This window comes from Schistocerca cancellata, chromosome 11 (assembly GCF_023864275.1).
Source record: "Schistocerca cancellata isolate TAMUIC-IGC-003103 chromosome 11, iqSchCanc2.1, whole genome shotgun sequence".
NCBI classification, from domain to species: Eukaryota; Metazoa; Arthropoda; class Insecta; order Orthoptera; family Acrididae; genus Schistocerca; species Schistocerca cancellata.
In genome coordinates this window covers 401,211-413,711 of record NC_064636.1, presented here as the reverse complement: position 1 = coordinate 413,711, position 12,501 = coordinate 401,211, and positions in this window count along the sequence as shown.

The window sequence follows — 12,501 nt, the reverse complement described above, 5'->3', positions numbered from 1 at the left end:
CGGCCAAAAATTGAGTTTTCAAAAACTAAAACTTGACTTGCTGTGCTCCTTACTTGTCGACTGGAACAACTTCGATGCTTAAATTATTTACAGGGTGGTGCACCCGCAAGGCTCATCACGCGACTTCAACTGCCAGAAGATAAATGTAAACGTTTCCGATAGAATTGCGTCCATTGTGACGATTTGCAGTTACGTCATTTCGAAAACAAATGTATTAAACGTAAGATTTTCTGCGGTTTTTTCTACACATTACCACTTCTGGCCTTTTGTTGTGTAATGTGGCTGCCAGAGCTCAGTTCGTGCCAAATCTTAAGGTCCAAGGTCAACTACAAGGCAGCAAATCCGGCCAAAAATTCAGTTTTCAAAAACTAAATCTTGACTTGCTGTGCGCCTTACTTGTCGACTGCAACAACTTAGATGCTTAAATTACGTACAGGGTGGTGCACCCGCAAGGCTCATCACGCGACTTTAACTGCCAGAAGATAAATGTAAATGTTTCCGAAAGAAATGCGTCACTTCTGACGATTTGCAGTTACGTCATTTCGAAAACAAATGTATTAAACATAAGATTTTCTGCGGTTTTTTCTACACATTACCACTTCTGGCTTTTTCTTGTGTAATGTGGCTTACCACATCTCGGTTCGTGCCAAATCTTAAGGACCTAGGTCAACTACAAGGCAGCAAAAGCGGCCAAAAATTGAGTTTTCAAAAACTAAAACTTGACTTGCTGTGCTCCTTACTTGTCGACTGCAACAACTTAGATGCTTAAATTACGTACAGGGTGGTGCACCCGCAAGTCTCATCACGCGACTTTAACTGCCAGAAGAAAAATGTAAACGTTTCCGATAGAAATGCGTCCATTGTGACGATTTGCAGTTACGTCTTTTCGAAAACAAATGTATTAAAAGTAAGATTTTCTGCGGTTTTTTCTACACATTACTACTTCTGGCTTTTTCTTGTGTAATGTGGCTGCCAGAGCTCGGTTCGTGCCAAATCTTAAGGTCCTAGGTCAACTACAACGCAGCAAAAGCTGCCAAAAATTGAGTTTTCAAAAACTAAAACTTGACTTACTGTGCTCCTTACTTGTCGACTGCAACAACTTAGATGCCTAAATTGCGTACAAGGTGGTGCACCCGCAAGGCTCATCACGCGACTTTAACTGCCAGAATATAAATGTAAACGTTTCCGATAGAAATGCGCCCAATGTGACGATTTGCAGTTACGTCATTTCGAAAACAAATGTATTAAACGTAAGATTTTCTGCGGTTTTTTCTACACATTACCACATCTGGCTTTTTCTTACGTAATGTGGCTGCCAGAGCTCGGTTCGTGCCAAATCTTATGGTCCTAGGTCAAATTCAAGGCAGCAAAAGTGGCCAAAAATTGTGTTTTAAAAAACTAAAACTTGACTTGCTGTGCTCCTTACTTGTCTTCTGCAACAACTTGGATGCATAAATTGCGTACAGATTGGAGCACCCGCAAGGCTCATCACGCGACTTTAACTGCCAGAAGATAAATGTAAACGTTTCCGATAGAAATGCGTCCATTGTGACGATTTGCAGTTACGTCATTTCGAAAACAAATGTATTAAACGTAAGATTTTCTGCGGTTTTTTCTACACATTAACACTTCTGGCTTTTTCGTGTGTAATGTGGCTGCCAGAGCTCGGTTCGTGCCAAATCTTAAGGTCCTATGTCAACTACAAGGCAGCAAAAGCGGCCAAAAATTTAGTTTTCAAAAACTAAAAATTGACTTGCAGTTCACCTTACTTGTCGACTGCAACAACTTAGATGCTTAAATTTCGTACAGAGTGGTGCACCCGCAAGGCTCATCACGCGAATTTAACTGCGAGAATATAGATGTAAACGTTTCCGATAGAAATGCGTCCATTGTGACGATTTGCAGTTACGTCATTTCGAAAACAAATGTATTAAACGTAAGATTTTCTGCGGTTTTTTCTACACATTACCACTTCTGGCTTTTTCTTGTGTAATGTGGCTGCCAGAGCTCCGTTCGTGCCAAATCTTAAGGTCCTAGGTCAACTACAAGGCAGCAAAAGCGGCCAAATATTGAGTTTTCAAAAACTAAAACTTGACTTGCTGTGCTCCTTACTTGTCGACTGCAACAACTTAGATGCTTAAATTACGTACAGGGTGGTGCACCCGCAAGTCTCATCACGCGACTTTAACTGCCAGAAGAAAAATGTAAACGTTTCCGATAGAAATGCGTCCATTGTGACGATTTGCAGTTACGTCATTTCAAAAACAAATGTATTAAAAGTAAGATTTTCTGCGGTTTTTTTACACATTACTACTTCTGGCTTTTTCTTGTGTAATGTGGCTGCCAGAGCTCGGTTCGTGCCAAATCTTAAGGTCCTAGGTCAACTACAACGCAGCAAAAGCGGCCAAAAATTGAGTTTTCAAAAACTAAATCTTAACTTGCTCTGCTCCTTACTTGTCGACTGCAACAACTTAGATGCCTAAATTGCGTACAGGATGGTGCACCCGCAAGGCTCATCACGCGACTTTAACTGCCAGAATATAAATGTAAACGTTTCCGATACAAATGCGTCCAATGTTACGATTTGCAGTTACGTCATTTCGAAAACAAATGTATTAAACGTAAGAATTTCAGCGGTTTTTTCTACACATTACCACTTCTGTATTTTTCTTGTGTAATGTGGCTGCCAGAGCTCGGTTCGTGCCAAATCGTAAGGTCCTAGGTCAACTACAAGGCAGCAAAAGCGGCCAAAAATTGAGTTTTCAAAAACTAAAACTTGACTTGCTGTGCTCCTTACTTGTCGACTGCAATTTTTAGATGCTTATATTACGTACAGGGTGGTGCACCCGCAAGGCTCATCACGCGACTTTAACTGCCAGAAGATAAATGTAAACGTTTCCGATAGAAATGCGTCCATTGTGACGATTTGCAGTTACGTCATTTCGAAAACAAATGTATTAAACGTAAGATTTTCTGCGGTTTTTTCTACACATTACCATTTCTGGCTTTTTCTTGTGTAATGTGGCTGCCAGAGCTCGGTTCGTGCCAAATCTTAAGGTCCTAGGTCAACTACAACGCAGTAAAAGCGGCCAAAAATTGAGTTTTCAAATACTAAAACTTGACTTGCTGTGCTCCTTACTTGTCGACTGGAACAACTTCGATGCTTAAATTATATACAGGGTGGTGCACCCGCAAGGCTCATCACGCGACTTTAACTGCCAGAAGATAAATGTAAACGTTTCCGATAGAATTGCGTCCATTGTGACGATTTGCAGTTACGTCATTTCGAAAACAAATGTATTAAACGTAAGATTTTCTGCGGTTTTTTCTACACATTATCACTTCTGGCTTTTTCTTGTGTAATGTGGCTGCCAGAGCTCGGTTCGTGCCAAATCTTAAGGTCCTAGGTCAACTACAAGGCAGCAAAAGCGGCCAAAAATTGAGTTTTCAGAAACTAAAACTTGACTTGCTGTGCGCCTTACTTGTCGACTGAAACAACTTAGATGCTTAAATTACGTACAGATTGGAGCACCCGCACGGCTCATCACGCGACTTTAACTGCCAGAAGATAAATGTAAACGTTTCCGATAGAAAAACGGTAATTGTGACGATTTACAGTTACGTCATTTCGAAAACAAATGTATTAAACGTAAGATTTTCTGCGGTTTTTTCTGCACATTACCACTTCTGGCTTTTTGTTGTGTAATGTGGCTGCCAGAGCTCGGTTCGCGCCAAATCTTAAGGTCCTAGGTCAACTACAACGCAGCAAAAGCGGCCAAAAATTGAGTTTTCAAAAACTAAAACTTGACTTGCTGTGCTCCTTACTTGTCGACTGCAACAACTTAGATGCCTAAATTGCGTACAGGGTGGTGCACCCGCAAGGCTCATCACGCGACTTTAACTGCCAGAATATAAATGTAAACGTTTCCGATAGAAATGCGTCAAATGTGACGATTTGCAGTTTTGTCATTTCGAAAACAAATGTATTAAACGTAAGATTTTCTGCGGTTTTTTCTACACATTACCACTTCTGGTTTTCTCATATGTAATGTGGCTGCCAGAGCTCGGTTCGTGCCAAATCTTAAGGTCCTAGGTCAACTACAAGGCAGCAAAAGCGGCCAAAAATTGAGTTTTCAAAAACTAAAACTTGACTTGCTGTGCTCCTTACTTGTCGACTGCAACAACTTAGATGCTTAAATTACGTACAGAGTGGTGCGCCCGCAATGTTCATCACGCGACTTTAACTGCCAGAAGATAAATGTAAACGTTTCCGATAGAAATGCTTCCATTGTGACGATTGCAGTTACGTCATTTCGAAAACAAATGTATTAAACGTAAGATTTTCTGCGGTTTTTTCTACACATTACCACTTCTGGCTTTTTCTTGTGTAATGTGGCTGCCAGAGCTCGGTTCGTTTCAAATCTTAAGGTCCTAGGTCAACTACAAGGCAGCAAAAGCGGCGAAAAATTGAGTTTTCAAAAACTAAAATTTGACTTGCTGTGCTCCTTACTTGTCGACTGCAACAACTTAGATTCTTAAATTACGAACAGAAGGGTGCACCCGCAAGGCTCATCACGCGACATTAACTGCCAGAAGATAAATGTAAACGTTTCCGATAGAAATGCCTCCATTGTGACGATTTGCAGTTACGTCATTTCAAAAACAAATGTATTAAACGTAAGATTTTCTGCGGTTTTTTCTACACATTACCATTTCTGGCTTTTTCTTGTGTAATGTGGCTGCCAGAGCTCGGTTCGTGCCAAATCTTAAGGTCCTAGGTCAACTACAACGCAGCAAAAGCGGCCAAAAATTGAGTTTTCAAAAACTAAAACTTGACTTGCTGTGCTCCTTACTTGTCGACTGGAAAACCTTGGATGCTTAAATTATATACAGGGTGGTGCACCCGCAAGGCTCATCACGCGACTTCAACTGCCAGAAGATAAATGTAAACGTTTCCGATTGAAATGCGTCCATTGTGACGATTTGCAGTTACGTCATTTCGAAAACAAATGTATTAAACGTAAGATTTTCTGCGGTTTTTTCTACACATTACCACTTCTGGCTTTTTCTTGTGTAATGTGGCTGCCAGAGCTCGGTTCGTGCCAAATCTTAAGGTCCTAGGTCAACTACAAGGCAGCAAAGGCGGCCAAAAATTCAGTTTTCAAAAACTAAATCTTGACTTGCTGTGCGCCTTACTTGTCGACTGCAACAACTTAGATGCTTGAATTACGTACAGGGTGGTGCACCCGCAAGGCTCATCACGCGACTTTAACTGCCAGAAGATAAATGTAAATGTTTCCGAAAGAAATGCGTCACTTGTGACGATTTGCAGTTACGTCATTACGAAAACAAATGTATTAAACGTAAGATTTTCTGCGGTTTTTTCTACACATTACCACTTCTGGCTTTTTCTTGTGTAATGTGGCTGCCAGAGCTCGGTTCGTGCCAAATCTTAAGGTCCTAGGTCAACTACAACGCAGCATAAGCGGCCAAAAATTGAGTTTTCAAAAACTAAAACTTGACTTGCTGTGCTCCTTACTTGTCGACTGCAACAACTTAGATGCCTAAATTGCGTACAGGGTGGTGCACCCGCAAGGCTCATCACGCGACTTTAACTGCCAGAATATAAATGTAAACGTTTCCGATAGAAATGCGTCAAATGTGACGATTTGCAGTTTTGTCATTTCGAAAACAAATGTATTAAACGTAAGATTTTCTGCGGTTTTTTCTACACATTACCACTTCTGGTTTTCTCATATGTAATGTGGCTGCCAGAGCTCGGTTCGTGCCAAATCTTAAGGTCCTAGGTCAACTACAAGGCAGCAAAAGCGGCCAAAAATTGAGTTTTCAAAAACTAAAACTTGACTTGCTGTGCTCCTTACTTGTCGACTGCAACAACTTAGATGCTTAAATTACGTACAGAGTGGTGCGCCCGCAAGGTTCATCACGCGACTTTAACTGCCAGAAGATAAATGTAAACGTTTCCGATAGAAATGCGTCCATTGTGACGATTGCAGTTACGTCATTTCGAAAACAAATGTATTAAACGTAAGATTTTCTGCGGTTTTTTCTACACATTACCACTTCTGGCTTTTTCTTGTGTAATGTGGCTGCCAGAGCTCGGTTCGTGCCAAATCTTAAGGTCCTAGGTCAACTACAACGCAGCAAAAGCTGCCAAAAATTGAGTTTTCAAAAACTAAAACTTGACTTGCTGTGCTCCTTACAAGTCGACTGCAACAACTTAGATGCCTAAATTGCGTACAGGGTGGTGCACCCGCAAGGCTCATCACGCGACTTTAACTGCCAGAAGATAAATGTAAACGTTTCCGATAGAAATGCGTCCAATGTGACGATTTGCAGTTACGTCATTTCGAAAACTAATGTATTAAACGTAAGATTTTCGGCGGTTTTTTCTTCACATTACCACCTCTGGCTTTATCTTACGTAATGCGGCTGCCAGAGCTCGGTTCGTGCCAAATCTTATGGTCCTAGGTCAACTCCATGGCAGCAAAAGCGGCCAAAAATTGTGTTTTAAAAAACTAAAACTTGACTTGCTGTGCTCCTTACTTGTCGACTGCAACAACTTGGATGCATAAATTGCGTACAGATTGGTGCACCCGCAAGGGTCATCACGCGAATTTAACTGCGAGAATATAGATGTAAACGTTTCCGATAGAAATGCGTCCATTGTGACGATTTGCAGTTACGTCATTTCGAAAACAAATGTATTAAACGTAAGATTTTCTGCGGTTTTTTCTACACATTACCACTTCTGGCTTTTTCTTGTGTAATGTGGCTGCCAGAGCTCGGTTCGTGCCAAATCTTAAGGTCCTAGGTCAACTACAACGCAGCAAAAGCGGCCAAAAATTGAGTTTTCAAAAACTAAAACTTGACTTGCTGTGCTCCTTACATGTCGACTGCAACAACTTAGATGCTTAAATTACGTACAGGGTGGTGCACCCGCAAGTCTCATCACGCGAATTTAACTGCGAGAATATAGATGTAAACGTTTCCGATAGAAATGCGTCCATTGTGACGATTTGCAGTTACGTCATTTCAAAAACTAATGTATTAAACGTAAGATTTTCTGCGGTTTTTTCTACACATTACCATTTCTGGCTTTTTCTTGTGTAAAGTGGCTGCCAGAGCTCGGTTCGTGCCAAATCTTAAGGTCCTAGGTCAACTACAACGCAGCAAAAGCGGCCAAAAATTGAGTTTTCAAAAACTAAAACTTGACTTGCTGTGCTCCTTACTTGTCGACTGGAACAACTTCGATGCTTAAATTATATACAGGGTGGTGCACCCGCAAGGCTCATCACGCGACTTCAACTGCCAGAAGATAAACGTATACGTTTCCGATAGAATTGCGTCCATTGTGACGATTTGCAGTTACGTCATTTCGAAAACAAATGTATTAAACGTAAGATTTTCTGCGGTTTTTTCTACACATTACCACTTCTGGCTTTTTCTTGTGTAATGTGGCTGCCAGAGCTCGGTTCGTGCCAAATCTTAAGGTCCTAGGTCAACTACAAGGCAGCAAAGGCGGCCCAAAATTCAGTTTTCAAAAACTAAAACTTGACTTGCTGTGCTCCTTACTTGTCGACTGCAACAACTTGGATGCATAAATTGCGTACAGATTGGTGGACCCGCAAGGCTCATCACGCGAATTTAACTGCGAGAATATAGATGTAAACGTTTCCGATAGAAATGCGTCCATTGTGACGATTTGCAGTTACGTCATTTCGAAAACAAATGTATTAAACGTAAGATTTTCTGCGGTTTCTTCTACACATTACCACTTCTGGCTTTTTCTTGTGTAATGTGGCTGCCAGAGCTCGGTTCGTGCCAAATCTTAAGGTCCTAGGTCAACTACAAGGCAGCAAAAGCGGCCAAATATTGTGTTTTCTAAAAATTAAAACTTGACTTGCTGTGCTCCTTACATGTCGTCTGCAACAACTTAGATGCTTAAATTACGTACATGGTGGTGCACCCGCAAGTCTCATCACGCGACTTTAACTGCCAGAAGAAAAATGTAAACGTTTCCGATAGAAATGCGTCAATTGTGACGATTTGCAGTTACGTCATTTCGAAAACAAATGTATTAAAAGTAAGATTTTCTGCGGTTTTTTTTACACATTACTACTTCTGGCTTTTTCTTGTGTAATGTGGCTGCCAGAGCTCGGTTCGTGCCAAATCTTAAGGTCCTAGGTCAACTACAACGCAGCAAAAGCGGCCAAAAATTGAGTTGTCAAACACTAAAACTTGACTTGCTGTGCTCCTTTCTTGTCGACTGCAACAACTTAGATGCCTAAATTGCGTACAGGGTGGTGCACCCGCAAGGCTCATCACGCGACTTTAACTGCCAGAATATGAATGTAAACGTTTCCGATAGAAATGCGTCCATTGTGATGATTTGCAGTTACGACATTTCGAAAACAAATGTATTAAACGTAAGAATTTCTGCGGTTTTTTCTACACATTACCACATCTGTAGTTTTCTTGTGTAATGTGGCTGCCAGAGCTCGGTTCGTGCCATATCGTAAGGTCCTAGGTCAACTACAAGGCAGCAAAAGCGGCCAAAAATTGAGTTTTCAAAAACTAAAACTTGACTTGCTGTGCTCCTTACTTGTCGACTGCAACAACTTAGATGCTTAAATTACGTACAGAGTGGTGCGCCCACAAGGTTCATCTTGCGACTTTATCTGCCAGAAGATAAATGTAAACGTTTCCGATTGAAATGCGTCCATTGTGACGATTGCAGTTACGTCATTTCGGAAACAAATGTATTAAACGTAAGATTTTCTGCGGTTTTTTCTACACATTACCACTTCTGACTTTATCTTGTGTAATGTGGCTGCCAGAGCTCGGTTCGTGCCAAATCGTAAGGTCCTAGGTCAACTACAAGGCAGCAAAAGTGGCCAAAAATTGAGTTTTCAAAAACTAAAACTTGACTTGCTGTGCTCCTTACTTGTCGACTGCAACAACTTAGATGCTTAACTTACGTACAGAGGGGTGCACCCGCAAGGCTCATCATGGGACTTTAACTGCCAGAAGATAAATGTAAACGTTTCCGATAGAAATGTTACCATTGTGACGATTTGCAGTTACGTCATTTCGAAAACAAATGTATTAAACGTAAGATTTTCTGCGGTTTTTTCTACACATTACCACTTCTGGCTTTTTCTTGTGTAATGTGGCTGCCAGAGCTCGGTTCGTGCCAAATCTTATGGTCCTAGGTCAACTACAACGCAGCAAAAGCGGCCAAAAATTGAGTTTTCAAAAACTAAAACTTGACTTTCTGTGCGCCTTACTTGTCGACTGGAACAACTTCGATGCTTAAATTATGTACAGGGTTGTGCACCCGCAAGGCTCATCACGCGACTTTAACTGCCAGAAGATAAATGTAAACGATTCCGATAGAATTGCGTCCATTGTGACGATTTGCAGTTACGTCATTTCGAAAACAAATGTATTAAACGTAAGATTTTCTGCTGTTTTTTCTACACATTACCACTTCTGGCTTTTTCTTCTGTAATGTGGCTGCCAGAGCTCGGTTCGTGCCAAATCTTAAGGTCCTAGGTCAAATACAAGGCAGCAAAAGCGGCAAAAAATTAAGTTTTCAAAAACTAAAACATGACTTGCTGTGCTTATTACTTGTCGACTGCAACAACTTAGATTCTTAAATTACGTACAGGGTGGTGCCCCCGCAAGGCTCATCACGCGACTTTAACTGCCAGAAGGTAATGTAAACGTTTCCGATAGAAATGCCACCATTGTGACGATTTGCAGTTACGTCATTTCAAAAACTAATGTATTAAACGTAAAATTTTCGGCGGCTTTTTCTACACATTACCACTTCTGGCTATTTCTTGTGTAATGTGGCTGCCAGAGCTCCGTTCGTGCCAAATCCTAAGGTCCTACGTCAACTACAAGGCAGCAAAAGCGGCCAAAAATTGAGTTTTTAAAAACTAAAACTTGACTTGCTGTGCGCCTTACTTGTCGACTGCAACAACTTAGATGCTTAAATTACGTACAGGTTGGTGCACCCGCATGGCTCATCACGCGACTTTAACTGCCAGAAGATAAATGTAAACGTTTCCGATAGAAATGCGTCCATTGTGACGATTTGCAGTTACGTCATTTCGAAAACAATTGTATTAAACGTAAGATTTTCTGCGGTTTTTCCTACACATTACCACTTCTGGCTTTTTCTTGTGTACTGTGGCTGTCAGAGCTCGGTTCGTGCCAAATCTTAATTTCCTAGGTCAAGTACAAGGCAGTAAAAGCGGCCAAAAATTGAGTTTTCAAAAACTAAAACTTGACTTGCTGTGCTCCTTACAAGTCGACTGCAACAACTTAGATGCTTAAATTGCGTACAGGGTGGACCACCCGCAAGGCTCATCACGGGACTTTAACTGCCAGAAGATAAATGTAAACGTTTCCGATAGAAATGTTTCCATTGTGACGATTTGCAGTTACGTCATTTCGAAAACAAATGTATTATACGTAAGATTTTCTGCGGTTTTTTCTACACATTACCACTTCTGGCTTTCTCTTGTGTAATGTGGCTGCCAGAGCTCTGTTCGTGCTAAATCTTAAGGTCCTAGGTCAACTACAAGGCAGCAAAAGCGGCCAAAAATTGAGTTTTCAAAAACTAAAACTTGACTTGCTGTGCTCCTTACTTGTCGACTGCAACAACTTGGATGCTTAAATTACGTACAGATTGGTGCACCCGCAAGGCTCATCACGCGACTTTAACTGCCAGAAGATAAATGTAAACGTTTCCGATAGAAATTCGTCCATTGTGACGATTTGCAATTACGTCATTTCGAAAACAAATGTATTAAACGTAAGATTTTCTGCGGTTTTTTCTACACATTACCACTTCTGGCTTTTTCTTGTGTAATGTGGCTGCCAGAGCTCGGTTCGTGCCATATCTTAAGGTCCTAGGTCAACTACAAGGCAGCAAAAGCTGCCAAAAATTGAGTTTTCAAAAACTAAATATTGATTTGCAGTTCTCCTTACTTGTCGACTGCAACAACTTAGATGCTTAAATTACGTACAGAGTGGTGCACCCGCAAGGCTCATCACGCGAATTTAACTGCGAGAATATAGATGTAAACGTTTCCGATAGAAATGCGTCCATTGTGACGATTTGCAGTTACGTCATTTCGAAAACAAATGTATTAAACGTAAGATTTTCTGCGGTTTTTTCTACACATTACCACTTCTGGCTTTTTCTTGTGTAATGTGGCTGCCAGAGCTCGGTTCGTGCCAAATCTTAAGGTCCTAGGTCAACTACAAGGAAGCAAAAGCGGCCAAAAATACAGTTTTAAGAAACTAAAACTTGACTTGCTGTGCGCCTTACTTGTCGACTGAAACAACTTAGATGCTTAAATTACGTACAGGGTGGTGCACCCGCAAGCCTCTGAACGCGACATTAACTGCCAGAAGATAAATGTAAACGGTTCCGATATAAATGCGTCAATTGTGACGATTTGCAGTTACGTCATTTCGAAAACAAATGTATTAAACGTAAGATTTTCTGCGGTTTTTTCTACACATTACCACTTCTGGCTTTTTCTTGTGTATAGTGGCTGCCAGTGCTCGGTTCGTGCCAACTCTTAAGGTCCTAGGTCAACTACAAGGCAGCAAAAGCGGCCAAATATTGAGTTTTCAAAAACTAAAACTTGACTTGCTGTGCTCCTTACTTGTCGACTGCAACAACTTAGATGCTTAAATTACGTACAGGGTGGTGCACCCGCAAGTCTCATCACGCGACTCTAACTGCCAGCAGAAAAATGTAAACGTTTCCGATAGAAATGCGTCCATTGTGACGATTTGCAGTTACGTCTTTTCGAAAACAAATGTATTAAAAGTAAGATTTTCTGCGGTTTTTTCTACACATTACTACTTCTGGCTTTTTCTTGTGTAATGTGGCTGCCAGAGCTCGGTTCGTGCCAAATCTTAAGGTCCTAGGTCAACTACAACGCAGCAAAAGCGGCCAAAAATTGAGTTTTCAAAAACTAAAACTTGACTTGCTGTTCTCCTTACTTGTCGACTGCAACAACTTAGATGCCTAAATTGCGTACAGGGTGGTGCACCCGCAAGGCTCTTCACGCGACTTTAACTGCCAGAATATAAATGTAAATGTTTCCGATAGAAATGCGTCCAATGTGACGATTTGCAGTTACGTCATTTCGAAGACAAATGTATTAAACGTAAGATTTTCGGCGGTTTTTTCTACACATTACCACCTCTGGCTTTTTCTTACGTAATGTGGCTGCCAGAGCTCGGTTCGTGCCAAATCTTATGGTCCTAGGTCAACTTCAAGGCAGCAAAAGCGGCCAAACATTGTGTTTTAAAAAACTAAAACTTGACTTGCTGTGCTCCTTACTTGTCGACTGCAACAACTTGGATGCTTAAATTGCGTACAGATTGGAGCACCCGCAAGGCTCATCACGCGACTTTAACTGCCAGAAGATAAATGTAAACGTTTCC